The 17252-nt window shown below is 42.9% G+C and overlaps 1 long non-coding RNA gene across 1 annotated transcript in view; it reads right to left on the bottom strand.

The window, feature by feature from the left end:
• Nucleotides 1-13289, bottom strand: part of LOC106585367 (uncharacterized) — a 44295-nt gene extending 31006 nt beyond the window's left edge. The window contains exon 1 of the long non-coding RNA XR_006761725.1: nucleotides 13194-13289. This is a non-coding gene — a long non-coding RNA (uncharacterized lncRNA). The remainder of the gene's footprint in view (nucleotides 1-13193) is intronic.
• Nucleotides 13290-17252: the final 3963 nt, after the last annotated feature.

The raw sequence follows: 17252 nt of genomic DNA, 5'->3' as shown, positions 1-17252 counted from the left end.
TTGAATCTTCTTGTGTTTGACGTTGTTGTTGGTAATCAAGCCTGCAAACTTGTTGATTGGGTTGGAGGCGTGCAAGGCCACGCAGTCATGGGTGAACAGGGAGTACAAGAGAGGGCAGAGAACACACCCTTGTGGGGCCTCAGTGTTGAGGATCAGCGGGGTGGAGATGTTGTTTCCTACCCTCACCACCTGGAGGCGGCCGTCAGAAAGTCCACGACCCAGCTGCACAGGGCTTAATGATGAGTTTGGAGGGTACTATGGTGTTAAATGCTGAGCTGTAATCAATGAACAGCATTCTTACATAGGTATTCCTCTTGTCCAGATGGGTTAGGGCAGTGTGCAGTGTGGTTGCGATTGCGTCGTCTGTGGACCTATTGGGGCGATAAGGAGTGGGTCTAGGGTGTTAGGTAGGGTGGAAGTGATATGAAACCCTGAATAATCTCTCAACGCACTTTATGATGATGGAAGTGAGTGCTACGGGGCGATAGTTGTTTAGCTCAGTTACCTTAGCTTTCTTGGGAACAGGAACAATGCTGGCCCTCTTGAAGCATGTCGGAACAGCAGACTGGGATAGGGATTGATTGAATATGTCCATAAACACACCAGCCAGCTGGTATGCGCATGCTCTGAGGACGCGGCTAGGGTTAACACGTTTAAATGTTTTACTCATGTTGGCTGCGGTGAAGGAGAGCCCGCAGGTTTTGGTAGCAGGCTGTGTCAGTGGCGCTGTAATGTCCTCAAAGCGAGCAAAGAAGTTGTTTAGTTTGTCTGGGAGCAAGACATCGGCGTCCTCGACGGGGCTGGTTTTATTTTTGTAGTCCGTGATTGACTGTAGACCCTGCCACATACGTCTCGTGTCTGGCAGTTGAATTGCGACTCTACATTGTCTCTATACTGACGGTTAGCTTGTTTGATTGCCTTGCGGAGGGAATAGCTACACTGTTTGTATTCGGTCATGTTTCCAGTCACTTTGCCCTGATTAAAAGCAATGGTTCGCGCTTTCAGTTTTACGAGAATGCAGCCAACAATCCACGGTTTCTGGTTGGGGAAGGATTTTTTGTCACCGTGGGTACCACATCACCGATGCACTTGCTAATAAACTCGCTCACCGAATCAGCGTATACATCAATGTTATTGTCCAATGCTATCCTGTCCCGAAGCCACTCATGCATTGTCTTGGATGTGTGGTTAGGGTTGTTGTCCTGTTGGAAGGTGAACCTTCACCCCAGTCTGAGGTCCTGAGCGCTCTGGAGCAGGTTTTCATCAAGGATCTCTCTGTACTTTGCTCCATTCATCTTTCCCTTGATCCTGACTAGACTCCCAGTCCCTGCCATTGAAAAACATCCCCACAGCATGATGCTGCCACTACCATGCATCACCATAGGGATGGTGCCAGGTTTATTCCAGACCTGACACTTGGCATTCAGGCCAAAGAGTTCAATCTTGGTTTCATCAGACCAGATAATCTTGTTTCTCATGGTCTGAGAGTCTTTAGGTGCCTTTTGGCAAACTCCAAGGGGGCTGTCATGTGCCGTTTACTGAGGAGTGGCTTCCGTCTGGCCACTCTACTATAAAGGCCTGACTGGTGGAGTGCTGCAGAGATGGTTGTCCTTCTGGAAGGTTCTCAAGTCTCCACAGAGGAACTCTGGAGCTCTGTCAGAGTGACCATCGGGTTATTGGTCACCTCCTTGACCAAGGCCATTCTCCCCCGATTGCTCAGTTTGGCCGGGCGGCCGACTCTAGGAAGAGTCTTGGTGATTCCAAACTTCTTCCATTTGAGAATGATGGAGGCCACTGTGTTCTTGGGGACCTTCATTGCTGCAGCAATGTTTTGGTACCCTTCCCCAGATCTGTGTCTCAACACAATCCTGTCTCGGAGCTCTACGGACAATTCCTTTGACCTCATGGCTTGGTTTTTGCTCTGACATGCACTGTCACCCTTGGGATCTTATATAGACAGGTATGAGCCTTTCCAAATTATGTCCAATTAATTGAATTTACCACAGGTGGAATCAAATCAAGTTGTGGAAACATCTCAAGGATGATAAATGGAAACAGGATGCACCTGAGCTCAAGTTCGAGTCTCATTTCAATGGGATACTTATGTAAATAAGGTATTTCCTTAAAAAAAATATTACCTGTTTTTGTTTGTCATTGTGGGGTATTGTGTGTAGATTGATGAGGGAAAATGTGCACTTTATCTATTTTAAAATAAGGCTGTAACGTTACAAAATGTGGAAAATGTCAAGGGGTCTGAACACTTTCCAAATGCACTGTAAACATATCTACTTCAATTACCTCGTACCCCTGCACATCAACTCTGCACTGGTACCCTGTGTATGTAACCAAGTTATTCTTACTCATTGTGGATTCATTCCTTGTGTTATCATTTTTCTGTTATTTTCCACATTTTATCTCTGCATTGTTGGTGAGTAAGCATTTCACTGTTAGTCTATACCTGTTGTTTACGAAGCATGTGACAAATACAATTTGATTTGATTTGAATGAAAGGGTAACTATACTAAAAAATATACCTTTTAAAACATTTCACATATCTCAAGTGGTCTCCTGATGTGGTTGAATTATTGTTGTAGACTTAGAACCTGCAATTCGGTTATTTTTCTATTAAAAAAGTGTGACTTTGAGAGCAAAAACCTGATAATAACATTTTTTATCTATGAATTTCTGACTCAGTTGACAGCCTCATTTACCTGTTTCAATAATGTACTATTAGTCTACTTGCACAGTACGGCTTGGGTTGGCCTGACTTTGAAAGACCAATATGGGGTTTGTCATTTTAGGTCATTTAGAATGTGTCACTGTTTCTCATAATTTTTCAGACATGGCACTTTTCCTTCGCCGGGCAGGACCTTTAGATTTTTTTCCCCAAAACTTTTCCAGGCATCACTACACTGGTACTCACCTCAACATTTACTAGCAAACTGACAAAATGCTGTTAATATCTTTCCTATTGAGTTTACAGGAACTTTCTGTATCAAGGTGAGATTGCCATCTTATTTTTGACTTCATACAAATAACTGTTTTGCCTCAACCTCTCCATCTTGGGAAAGACAAATCTGACATAGCAACACTATCCACTGGGAATTCCCAGGTTAAACAGAGATTAAATAGAAATTAATTTAAAAAAAAGTGGACTCTGGTGGCCTTTCCATGTCTTTAGTAGAACTAACTCTGTGAGCCACAGTGTGGGTTCACACTTTCCTCTACATATGTCACTTCTACTGTACTGCTCTGCTAACACTGCCAAACAAAGGTTAATTGCACTGTAATCATAGTCAACAGGCTGTGAAATGAGAGCTGGGATCAGAAGATAATGTTTCTTTACACAAGGTGTACAACCGATCAGAGAGATGAGACACCTACGTTCCCAGACAGACAGACAGACAGACGGACAGACGGACAGACGGACAGAGCAAACAGACAGACAGACACAACAGCAACAATCCCAGTCATGCTACACTGAGCTCTGGTTAAAAAACTAATTAAGTTCGCAGGGTGCCGGGCCTTTTATTCAGATGCCTGCTAATCTAATTACCTGTGTGAAAAATGCAGTTGATCGCACTGCTTGCTCATAAATACATAAGGAGGTCAATGAGCAGAATCAAATAAACAATTAAGCTTGTTTACATTCTGCCGGTGTGTCAGTGATACAAACACAGCAATTATCACATCTGCCGTCACAGAGCCCACCGTTGTTTGTCATTGAGATTGAAACGTGGACATACAGAGGTGGATGAAGAAGAAGACGATATTTGACGATCAGATCCAATTTAAGGTGTACTAGCTTCACTTAGCACTCCAGTAAACTAGAAGGAGTCGCCATTATATTGTTAATTCCCATCCAGTTATTTCAGATCTATAGGGACCATAAACTTTTCTTTTTAGTCGTGGATCAAGAACCAGTCATAGGTGGCCATGGGAAATCGGAAATTGTTATCACAAATAGCACTCAAAACTGGCTTAAACTATGATGCATTGAGTTGAATAACTGTTTCAACTGTTAATTTGTATCTGCCCTAATTTATTGAAGTAAATTCATTTAAAAATGAACATAGGGAAAATATTCACGTTAGATACATCATGTTCAGTGGTAACTCCCCCTCCAAGCTATTTTTTTCCCCTCCGAGAGATTTTTTGAAAGCGGATTTAGGCCTACTGTACTTCTACACAATTTAAAAGCTCTAAAATTCTATTATCACCTTGGCTGCTGTAGCTTCATTCACCTCAGTCGATAAGGGACATACTGTACATAACATTCTAGGACAAACACATGCCATAGAGCAATGAGCTGCTAGCATCAGAATTAAAAACTCTAGTTTAGTTTCCTATCAAGTCAAACAATAGTTTACTAGTCATCTTCCACTGCTTTCGTCAACTCAACTGAGAGAGAAATCACGCTGTTCAGTGTCACTTACTGCAGCTGCGCTTTGCATAGTCCTAAAGCCAGCTAGCCAATCACAGCCTTTGCCTGCTCAAAGGCGTTCGCATGGTCCTAAAGTCAGCCACTGAATTGCCAGAACAAACCCATCTCCTTTTATTTCAGATTGACAGCGCTCGGATCCAATGAGAATGGAGAGGCACCAATGGTGGCCAATTATATTTGGCTAGTGCCCCCCCCCCCTCCTCCCTCCCCACCCACCCATACGGAGTAAAGCCCTCAGCCTCTATACAACACCCAACACTTCTCCCTGTTCCTCTCATCCCTTCTCTCCTCCCTTCCTAGCCCTCAGAGTTCCAAACAAACAGCGTGCTTGATCCCCTGATGTGGCCCTAATAGGAGATCAGGATCCATCCAGGGGGAGTTGGAGCTGTGTCTGGTCCATCTCTATTCTTTCATTACATTCAGTCTGGCCACTGTTGCGTCTGCGTAGCCATGGCAATGTACATAAGGAGACTCATGACTTTTCATCAACACACGGCCCTGATTGTCCGGCCCGTTAGTTCCTATGTTAGGTATTCATTAGTCTGAAATGTGTCCCCACTCTACCCCACTGCTGCCTCCCTCCTGGTTCAGGAAGGACACATGTCTATTTCTTCCTTTCCTTCCTCTCACCCCCTCGCTTGCTCTAATGCTATCTCCTTCCCTCTCCTATCTGTCTCTCTCTCTTATTCATCCCCATGTTTCACTAATCTGCAATGCCTTCTGGGGTAGAACACTGCAATGCTTAGCACTCATCTTCTACACCCTCTCTCTTCTGCTCTCCTTTCGCAGCCAATCGTCTCTGTCTTCCTCCTTCTAAGACGGTAGATAGCTCACAGATGCATCACACCGCCAGGTCATAAGCATCATCACAGACAGTGCATGATTTCCTCATGGTTTGAATCATAATCAGGACTTTTCCAGATGTGAAAATTGCCCAGGCCGGTAGCTGTGCTTAATATACATACAGCCGGGAAGAACTATTGGATATAAGAGCGACGTCAACTTACCAACATTACGACCAGGAATACGACTTTCCCAAAGCGGGTCCCCTGTTTGGACCACCACCCAGGACAAAGGATCTAATCCCAGAAGCCGACCCAAGACAACGGCGCCGCAGAAGGGGCAGATGGAGCGGCCTCCTGGTCAGGCTCCGTAGACGTGCACATCGCCCACCGCTCCCGAGAATACTATTCGCCAATGTTCAGTCTCTTGACAACAAGGTAGACTAAATTTGAATCGGTTCAGCCACCGGGCTTCTCCGTGCATCGCGCCGACAGAGATAAACACCTCTCTGGGAAGAGGAAGGGCGGGGGTGTATGCTTCATGATTAATGACTCATGGTGTTATCATAACAACATACATGAACTCAAGTCCTTCGGCTCACCCGACATAGAATTCCTCACAATCAAATGCAGGCCATATTAGCTTCCAAGAGAATTCTCGTCAGTTATCATCACAGCTCCCCTCACAGCTACGGAGCTGTGAGGGGAACGGCACCTCCGTACCTTCAGGCTCTGATCAGGCCCTACACCCAAACAAGGGCACTGCGTTCATCCACCTCTGGCCTGCTGGCCCCCCTACCTCTGCGGAAGCACAGTTCCCGCTCAGCCCAGTCAAAACTGTTCGCTGCCCTGGCACCCCAATGGTGGAACAAGCTCCCTCACGATGCCAGGACAGCGGAGTTAATCACCACCTTCCGTAGACACCTGAAACCCCACCTCTTTAAGGAATACCTGGGATAGGATATAGTAATCCTTCTAATCCCCCCCCCCCCCCCAAAAAAAAAGATATAGATGTACCAATGGATATCATAAGGTGAATGCACCAATTTGTAAGTCGCTCTGGATAAGAGCGTCTGCTAAATGACATAAATGTAAATGTAAATGTACATTCCCCCTCAAGCAGACACCAAGACAGCCCTCAAGGAACTTCACTGGACTGTAAACTGGAAACCATATATCCTGAGGCTGCATTTATTGTAGCTGGGGATTTTAACAAAGCAAAGTTGAGAACAAGGCTACCTAAATTCTATCAGCATATTGATTGCACTACGCGTGGGGTAATACACTCGACCACTGCTACTCTAACTAAACCGTGGATGGATGGCGGCATTCACGCAAAACTGAAAGTGCGAACCACCGCACTTAACCATGGAAAGAGGTCTTGGAAAATGGCTGAATAGTAGTTATACCCTCTGCAAGGCAATCAAACAAGCGAAATTCCGGTACAGGGACAAAGTGTAGTCGCAATTCAATGGCTCAGACACGAGACGTATGTGGCAGGGTCTATAGGAAATCACAGACCGCAGAAAGAAAACCAGCACGTCATGGACATCGACGTCATGCTTCCAGACAAACTAAACACTTTCTTTGCCTGTTTTGAGGATAATAGAGTGCCACCGTTGCAGCCCTCTAACAAGAACTGCACCCCCCCCCCCTCCCCCCTTCTCCGTGGCCAATGTGAGTAAAACGTTTAAATGTGTTGACCCTCACAAGGCTGCTGGCCCAGACGGCATCCCTAGCCGCGTCCTCAGAGCATGCGCAGACCAGCTAGCTGGTGTATTTACGGACATATTCAATCACTCCCTATCCCAGTCTGCTGTCCTTACATGCTTCAAGAGGGCCACCGTTGTTCCTGTACCCAAGAAGGCAAAGATAACTGAGCTAAATGACTACCGCCCCGTAGCACTCACTTCTGTCATCATAAAGTGCTTTGAGAGACTAGTCAAGGATCATATCACCCTAGACCCACTTCAGTTTGCATACCGCCCCAGCAGGTCCACAGACCATGCAATCGCCATCACACTGCACACTGCCCTATCCCATCTGGACAAGAGGAATACCTATGTAAGAATGCTGTTCATTGACTACAGCTCAGCATTCAACACCATAGTGCCATCCAAGCTCATCATCAAGCTGGAGACCCTGTGCAATTGGGTCCTGGACTTTCTGACAGTCCACCCCAAGGTGGTGAAGGTAGGAAACAACATGTCCACCTTGCTGACCCTCAACACTGGGGCCCTACAAGGTTGTGTGCTCACCCCCCTCCTGTACTCCCTGTTCACCCACGACTGCATGGCCATGCACGCCTCCAACTCAATCATCAAGTTTGCAGACTACACAACAGTAGTGGGCTTGATAACCAACAAAGACAATACAGCCTACAGGGAGGTGAGGGCACTCGGAGTGTGGTGTCAGGAAAACAACCTCTCACTCAACATCAACAAAACAAAGGAGATAATTGTCGACTTCAGGAAACCGCAGAGGGAGCACCCCCCTATCCACATCGAAGGGACAGCAGTGGAGAAAGTGGAAAGTTTTAAGTTCCTCGGCATACACATCAACGACAAACTGAAATGGTCCACCCACACAGACAGTGTGGTGAAGAAGGCGCAACCTCAGAAGGCTGAAGAAATTTGGCTTGTCACCCAAAACCCTGACTAACTTTTACAGATCCACAATCGAGAGCATCCTGTCTGGCTGTATCACAACCTGGTACGGCAACTGCTCCGCCCTCAACAGCAAGGCTCTCCAGAGGGTGGTGCGGTCTGCACAACGCATCACCGGGGGCAAACTACCTGCCCTCCATGACACCTACAGGACCCAATGTCACAGGAAGGCAAAAAAGATATTCAAAGACAACAACCACCCGAGTCACTGCCTGTTCACACCGCTACCATCCAGAAGGCAAGGTCAGTACAGGTGCATCAAAGCTGGGACAGAGAGACTGAAGAACAGCTTCTATCTCAAGGCCCTCAGACTGCTAAACAGCAATCACTAGCTCAGAGAGGCTGCAGCCTACATGGAGAACCAATCACTGGCCACTTTAACAAATGGATCACTAGTCACTTTAAACAATGCCACTTTAAATAGTGCCACTTGAATAATGTTTACATATCTTACATTGCTCATATCATATGTATATACTGTATTTTATACCGTCTATTGCACCTTGCCTATGCCGCTCGGCCATTGCTCATCCATATATTTATACGTACATATTCCCATTCACTTCTTTAAGATGTGTGTGTATTAGGTAGTTGTTAGGGAATTGTTAGATCACTTGTTAGATATTACTGCACTATCAGAACCAGAAGTACCAGCGCTTCGCTCCACTCGCATTAAGATCTGCTAACCATGTGTATGTGACCAATAACTTTTGATTTGATTTGATATAGTAATACATTTGCATTCCAATACCTCACACCAAGGAAACTTAGCTCTGAGGTGCAGTATGCAACTTCAGTAGGGGAGGAATGAGTCCGTTCCCATTGCAAAGCCACAAACACATACCAGTTCACAGAATGATGACACAAATGAGTATGAAAATGTATAGAGCTGTGTATTCCACACTCATTCAGAAGCTGTTCTTGTTTACCAACTATGGTGGGGAAATCTAAGATCTGGACTCCTTCCTGCTCCTCTGTTATAGAAGGCACTAGAATGGCCTTCTATAACTTCCTGTCCCTGTGATCACCAATCTTGTGTTTATTTGCACTGCATTGTACCTGGGGAAATAGATATTGTGAAAACACCTGCATGAATCCTTCTGGGATAGTTGGATGTGGATACTGTACATCCACACTTGAACGCAAGGTCTTATTCATATAGCGAAAGCAATTACATTTTTTCCCAATTTCATATATCTTTGTATCTCGGACTGTGTCAATGTTTATTTTTACGTGGCATTTATATGCAGCCAGCCACCTATTAAATGGAAAGACAGACACTAACCGGTGAAGGACAAAATTAACAACATGTGACCTTCAAAACAACCTGACAGCGGATCCAATCATTCCAGGGGGAAAATCTACAACAACAACAACAACAAGAGGCTATGTGATAGATATGAAGACGGCAACACTTGACAAGTAATCTCATTTCAGACGTCTGTACTATGACGCGGGCCAGATAGAGCTGTCCCATTTACTGCTGCGGGGGATGGGCATCAAAGCAGAGATTGAGACAGTACTGTAGTGAACACACAGACTTACTGCGTTAAAGGATTTCAGTTTAACTTCAGTAAGTATTAAGATTATTTTAGACAGTCATGCATTCAGTCATCTCATGGTACTACAAACACCTGAACTTCCCACAACGTCCTCCATTAAAAAACAAACTAACTGTGACATAATTCCTTTGATCATTTAGGCAAAATGTTGCACTTTCGATTTGATTTCTTCATACAGTATATAGTACCAGTCAAAGGTTTGGACACCTACTCATTCTAGGGTTTTTCTTTATTTTTACTATTTTCAACGTTGTAGAATAATAGTGAAGACATCAAAACTATGAAATAACATTGAATCATTTAGTAACCAAAACAGTGTTAAACAAATGTAAATATATTTTACATTTGAGATACTTCAAAGTAGCCACCCTTTGCCTTGATGACAGCTTTGCACGCTCTTGGCATTCTCTCAACCAGCTTCACCTGGAAAACTTTTCCAACAGTCTTGAAGGAGTTCCCACATATGCTGAGCACTTGTTGGCTGCTTTTACTTCACTCTGCAGTCCGACTCATCCAAAACCATCTCAATTGGCATGTCGGGTGACTGTGGAGGCCAGGTCATTTGATGCAGCACTCCATCACTCTCCTTCTTGGTCAAATAGCCCTTACACAGCCTGGAGGTGTGTTGGGTCATTGTCCTGTTGAAAAACAAATGATAGTCCCACTAAGCGCAAACCAGATGGGATAGCGTATCGCTGCAGAATGCTGTGGTAGACATGCTGGTTAAGTGTGCCTTGAATTCTAAATAAATCACACACAGTGTCACCAGCAAAGCACCCCCACACCATCACACCTCCTCCTCCATGCTTCACGGTGGGAACCACACATGTGGAGATCATCAGTTCACCTACTCTGCGTCTCACGAAAACATGGCGGTTGGAACCAAAAATCTCAAATTTGGACTCATCAGACCAAAGGACAGATTTCCACCGGTCTAATGTCCATTGCTCGTGTTTCTTTGGCCCAAACAAGTCTCTTCTTATTATTTGTGTCCTTTAGTAGTGGTTTCTTCGCAGCAATTTGACCATGGCCTGATTCACACAGTCTCCTCTGAACAGTTGATGTTGAGGTGTGTCTGCTACTTGAACTCTGTGTGTCATTTATTTGGGCTGCAATTTCTGAGGCTGGTAACTCTAATGAACTTATGCTCTGCAGCAGAGGTAACTCTTGGTCTTCCTTTCCTGTGGCGGTCCTCATGAGAGCCAGTTTCATCATAGTGCTTGATGGTTTTTGAGAATGAAATTTTCCAGATTGACTGACCTTCATGTCTTAAAGTAATGATGGACTGTCATTTCTCTTTGTTTATTTCAGCTGTTAACCTCTTACATCTAGACGTTCCGCTAGCGGAACACCTGCTCCAATATCCAATGATAGGCGTGGCGTGAAATACAAACTCCTCGAAAATCCGAAAACATCAATTTTTCAAACATATGACTATTTTACACCATTTTAAAGACAAGACTCTCCTTTATCTAACCACACTGTCCGATTTCAAAAAGGCTTTACAGCGAAAGCAAAACATTAGATTATGTCAGCAGAGTACCCAGCCAGAAATAATCAGACACCCATTTTTCAAGCTAGCATATAATGTCACAAAAAACAAAACCACAGCTAAATGCAGCACTAACCTTTGATGATCTTCATCAGATGACACTCCTAGGACATTATGTTATACAATACATGCATGTTTTGTTCAATCAAGTTCATATTTATATCAAAAAACAGCTTTTTACATTAGCATGTGACGTTCAGAACTAGCATTCCCACCGAACACTTCCGGTGAATTTACTAAATTACTCACGATAAACGTTCACAAAAAACATAACAATTATTTTAAGAATTATAGATACAGAACTCCTTTATGGAATCGCGGTGTCCGATTTTAAAATAGCTTTTCGGTGAAAGCACATTTTGCAATATTCTGAGTAGATAGCTCGTCATCACGGGCTAGCTATTTTGACACCCACCAAGTTTGGTACTCACCAAACTCAGATTTACTATAAGAAAAATTGGATTACCTTTGCTGTTCTTCGTCAGAATGCACTCCCAGGACTTCTACTTCAATAACAAATGTTGGGTTGGTTCCAAATAATCCATAGTTATATCCAAATAATCCATAGTTATATCCAAATAGCGGCGTTTTGTTGTGCGTTCAAGACACTATCTGAAGGGTAACGAAGGGTGACGCGCCCGGCGCGTTTCGTGACAAAAATTTTCCAAATATTCCATTACCGTACTTCGAAGCATGTCAAACGCTGTTTAAAATCAATTTTTATGCAATTTTTCTCGTAAAAAAACAATAATATTCCGACCGGGAGTTGTTGTTTTCGTTCAAAGACTGAAAATGAAAACATGGAGTCGTCTCGTGCACGCGCGCCAGTCTCATTGTTCTCAGATCGACCACTTACCAAATGCGCTACTGTTTTTCAGCCATGGCCTGCAAAGTCATCATTCAACGTTCTGGCGCCTTCTGAGAGCCTATGGGAGCGTTAGAAAATGTCACGTTACAGCAGAGATCCCCTGTTTTGGATAGAGATGATCAAGAAGGCCAAGAAATGGTCAGAGAGGGCGCTTCCTGTTTGGAATCTTCTCAGGTTTTGGCCTGCCAAATGAGTTCTGTTATACTCACAGACACCATTCAAACAGTTTTAGAAACTTTGGAGTTTCAGAAACTTCCAAAGCTAATAATTATATGCATATTCTAGTTTCTGGGCAGGAGTAATAATCAGATTAAATCGGGTACGTTTTTTATCCGGCCGTGAAAATACTGCCCCCTATCCATAACAAGTTAATTGACATTATATGGACTTGGTCTTTTACCAAATAGGGCTATCTTCTGTAAACCACCCCTACCTTGTCACAACACAACTGATTGGCTCAAATGCATTATGAAGGAAAGAAATTCCACAAATGAACTTTTGACAAGGCACACCTGTTAATTGAAATGCATTCCAGGTGACTACCTCATGAAGCTGGTTGAGAGAATGCCAAGAGTGTGCAAAGTTATCATCAAGGCAAAGTGTGGCTAATTTGAAGGATCTCAAAGATAACATATATTTTGATTTGTTTAACACTTTTTTGGTTACTACATGATTCCATATTAAGTGTTATTTCATAGTTTTGATGTCTTCACTATTATTCTACGTAGAATTCTATTCTATGTAGAAAATAGTAAAAATAAAGAAAAACCCTTGAATGAGTAGGTGTGTCCAAACTTTTGACTGGTACTATATGTATATACTATCTATACTTGTGTGTTTAAGTCTGTAAATATCTGTTTTTAAGTGGCAGCATATACTGTATACTGTGTTATTACTCACAAATGATACCTCAGTAAAATATATCCTCCTTCACTACTTATCCACCTTCCAAACAACTATCAAAAGTATTTACTATAATGATTAATCAATGTGAGCTCACAAACCTTCACTACATCTAAGATGGAGTATTCCATACGGGAAATTAAGGTGTCCTGTGACTTCCTGTTTCGTGTTTACTTGCCCATTATTTCTTTGGACTTGATTGAAGACTCGAAGGTTAAGACTTGAGACTTGGTCCCATCTCTGGCATGTACACAAGCAACTACACTCATATGTGTCATGTGTATAAACGTATGTGCGCGTGTGCTTGTGTGTGTGTGTGTGTGTGTGTGTGTGTGTGTGTGTGTGTGTGTGTGTGTGTGTGTGTGTGTGTGTGTGTGTGTGTGAGTGCGCTCATGCATGCGTGTGTGTGCACTTACGTTGTCCCTCTGGCTGTCCCCGACCCGGGCATTCTTTTGCATTGTGTGTTCCGCCTCTCAGACTTGGGGCCTTCGATCACACTGAGCAATACAGACAGGGGACTGTTGAGAAAAGGAAAGGCCCTTAGAGATGCTTTATTTATTTCTATAATTATATACATCTCACCTTATAAGCTTGAGTTCCAATGCTTCTGCTTCAGGTAATGTTTGACCAGGAATAATACAGCATTGTTATTCTCAGAAAAAGTATAATATTAAGTCTAACCTTACTGCTGTCTGGTACAAGACTTTGAAAAGAAAGTAGACTTTTAGCTGCAGATAATTTTCAGGAACTGTTTCTGTAGCAGAGTAGGTAGTCTGTTTTTCACAACTGTGTTGGGGACTATACTGCACGGTGGTATACAAAACCTTGGTGAAATCTGTCGATGATAAAAGCAACGTTTGTCATGATTTTTTAGGTTTTGACACTCACTGTATGCAAGTAGTTTACACCAAAATTTAAGCCATGGGCAAATCTCAAATTACACTTTTCCTCATCTAATCTCTTCCTAATCCAGTCATTGGAGATGCAGACCAAGTAATCAACTGAGACAAATCAATTGATTCAGTTCACATGGGGGTTATATGACCTGAGTACATTTGTCTCCACGGCAACCAAACTTGGTTTGTGTGTGTGTGTGTGCGTGTGTGTGTGTGTGCGTGTGTGCGTGTGTGTGTGTGTGTGTGTGTGTGTATTTGTGTGTGTGTGTGTGTGTGTGTGTGTGTGTGTGTGTGTGTGTGTGTGTGTGTGTGTGTGTGTAAACCAGCATATTACCTGTGAGTAAGGAGCTGTGCTATACTCCACTGACCCATTAGCCTGCATTAGAGCCTAGGTGGTAAAAGCCAGTAAATTACCAGCCAGTATTCAACCCTACTCTATTTCTAAAGCCTACTGTAATAACCTCCATTTCCACCAGCCATGCACACTGCAATTACAGCGCAAGGGACCAAGGTAAGCAAATACTAGTTTTACGCTAAGTGTAGTTGGAAAAAATAATAATCCATGTTTGTTTTACTGGGCATTAATAGGTTCACTCTAGATATAAAACTACAATAAACAACAGATTAGGATTAACCTCAGGTGGCAGGGAGGTTAACAACAGCAGAGTACTGGCCAACTACTGTGGTCAAGACAAGCACTGGTACTACTAGCAACAACAATGTGACATCATCTATAAGTATGGGTGGATCGCTATTGTTCTCCAAATGCTGATGAAGGCTGCCGCTGAAACGTGTCCATTTGTTTTTACCTCTGCTGCTAAAAAAGAAGACATTCAATCTTTAAGAATATTTCAGTGTGTGCGGGTTTTTCCTTTCTTCCAGTATATGCCTTTTGACCCCGGCACCCAAATATATTTGTTGACCTCAAACATTTGAGCTGAGCATGCCAATTTCTCTTTCTACTAACAACAAGTCATATGTAAAAATACATACCAGGTCAGTGCTTATATGTATATTACATACAGTGTATATTGTTTTTTTAGGAGGTTACACACAAAAGAGATACACCACTTGTTATAATCAGTGCAAAGTGGATCTTCCTTTTGTTGATATTTACACCTACACTCTTAGAAAAAAGGGTTCTAAAGGGGTTATTCGGCTCTCCCCATAGAAGAACCCTTTTTGGTTCCATGTAGAACCCTCTGTGGAAATGGTTCTAAATTTAACCCAACAGGGTTCTACATGTAATCAAAAGTTATTCTTCAAAGGGTTCTCCTATGTGGACAGCCATAGAACCCTTTTAGGTTCTAGATAGCAACATTTTTGTTCTATGTGTGTACAACATATATTCAGTCACTCTTGGAGGGTAATGGAAGTTCAATAAAAAACATGTTCTTCCTTATTAGATCCAAACACATTTCAATCTTGTGCTTCTTGCTGTTATCTACCTGAGAATAGTTTAATGATGGTCCACAGAAGGCACAGTTAATCCTCCAGGTCCCTGCTCTATTCTGCTCCTTGGTCTCCACATTGTGACAATAGATTTAAATCCTCTGTAGTTTTTACTCTGCAAAATGTATATATTTCTTCAAACTGGGCTTAATTGTACCACAATGGCTACAACAATGGATTTAGGACCATTTAAGGAAATTACGCTACCTGTCTACACCGTCAAATTCAACAACAATACTGAATCAAAGCCATTCCAACGTGTTAGCTGTCACGGATCCCTCCGGAACTTTCATTACACACACCTGGCCCCTATTCCCACTGATCGTATTCGTATATATGTGCCATTTTGTTTCCATTGGGCTGTCAATTATTGTTACTATGTCTGTTGGTGCGTGTGAGTACCTGTGCTGTGTGTTTTGGCTTTCGTGCCATTGTGGATTGCACAGATGATTACAGGTCTCGTCCCGTGTGTTAATCATTGTGCGTGTGTGTTATTTATTCGAGGTACTCCTCGCTCTTTTGTTTTGGATTTCTACCCTGTTTTGTTACGTGTTTGTTTGGTCTTCGTCCCTGTGCCTTTACACGGTACGCCGTAATTTGTGCTTAATAAAAAAAATGTATTACGCATTCCTGCGCCTGTCTCCCGAATAATTTATACCAGCGTGACATTAGCTCTCATCAGCAGAGAGAATGTACTTTAAATGAGAGCCATGACACAAAGTATATCTTCCACTCCAGTCCTCTCTTCTGGACAATCTACACTAAATACAGCCGTAGCAACAGGACGCCCACACAATTATCACAGAGTCTTTGGTCAGTGGCTGCCTGCTCATCGATTTGACTGTGGAGAGCGCAACATAATTGGTCATGGTGCCAGAGCCCCTGTGGGACATTACTGAAGAGCCACAAACACACAGTGAGTTCAGCCTTGTTGCTATTGTCAGGCAAGGAGTGCAAAGGTAAACACTTTTTTTTCTTTTAAATAATTCAACCTCACAGTTTGAAGCTGTGATACCCAAGAAGGGGGAAGGGAAACGTTGCTGTGTGTTGCATTGATTGTATTGATTGAATTGAGGCTTCATGAGAACTGTTGTCTGCCATATCCTGTATTTGTGTTACTTTGAAACAGTGTCTTGTGCCATGAGTGCACATGCAGGGTTGTGACAATGTTGCAGTTGTACTGAAGTCACAAAAACCGACAGAGCTTAGCTTGACAATATTAGCTTGATAATATTGGTATAGTAGTGATGGCTCAAACCCCAAGGGATGGGATTCCCATGAGAACTGTTTGTGAACAAGGTTATACCAGGTAGAATAGGACTTCTGCTGTGAGCCAGATGAGGCAGTAGGCTTCTACTACAGACCAACTTCAGTAATTACTGATTGACTGACTACTAGTCTTTCGTCATTGACTGACATTTTGAACAATTACAGCACAGTAAAGAAACTGTATTTTTCAGGCAGGATTTAAAAGTGCACTGGTATTGTAGCTAAAGCAAGGATTCAATTGACCTTGTAACTTTTTGGGGGTTATTCAAGTCATCCTGAGAAGCTACATACCGTTATGAATGAATTACAAGCAATGCCACATTAAACATGCTGATGTAGAAATGGGAAAGGCAATACAGAAGATTCATCTATGAAGTGAAAAGAAAGTAGGACAGTGAGTCTGGAGCAGGAGAGATAGTTCTGGGATACATAGAGGGAGAGCGAGAGAGAGAGGGGGGGAGAAAGAGCATTATTCATGCAATATATTATTCAACCTGTTATTCATGCTCAGACAGAGGACAAAATACTTTTTACATGCAAATATTAAATAAAAACTCCATGGGTGTTAATGTATCGTTATATTAATCACCAGTCAGCTGTCACAGGTGTTGGGTTTGTTTATTTAGTTATAGAAGTTATCTTGTCTAAGGAAAAACTCTGTGCCTGTGTGTGCAAATTAAAGTGACAAAACTTAATATGGGAATGAACATGCACGGTAAAATTTGTACAAAAATGTTGTCAATAAATCTTTCTGTTTGCAACAAAGCCCTGTATTCTGTATGACCTTAGCAGTTCAAGCTGACATCATACAAGACTAAACACACATGCACGGACGCACGTACACACACACACACAGCA

The sequence above is a fragment of the Salmo salar genome, chromosome ssa24 (assembly GCF_905237065.1).
Source record: "Salmo salar chromosome ssa24, Ssal_v3.1, whole genome shotgun sequence".
NCBI lineage: Eukaryota > Metazoa > Chordata > Actinopteri > Salmoniformes > Salmonidae > Salmo > Salmo salar.
Note: the sequence above shows the minus strand (reverse complement) of the source record. Positions and strands in the feature narration are given on the sequence as shown.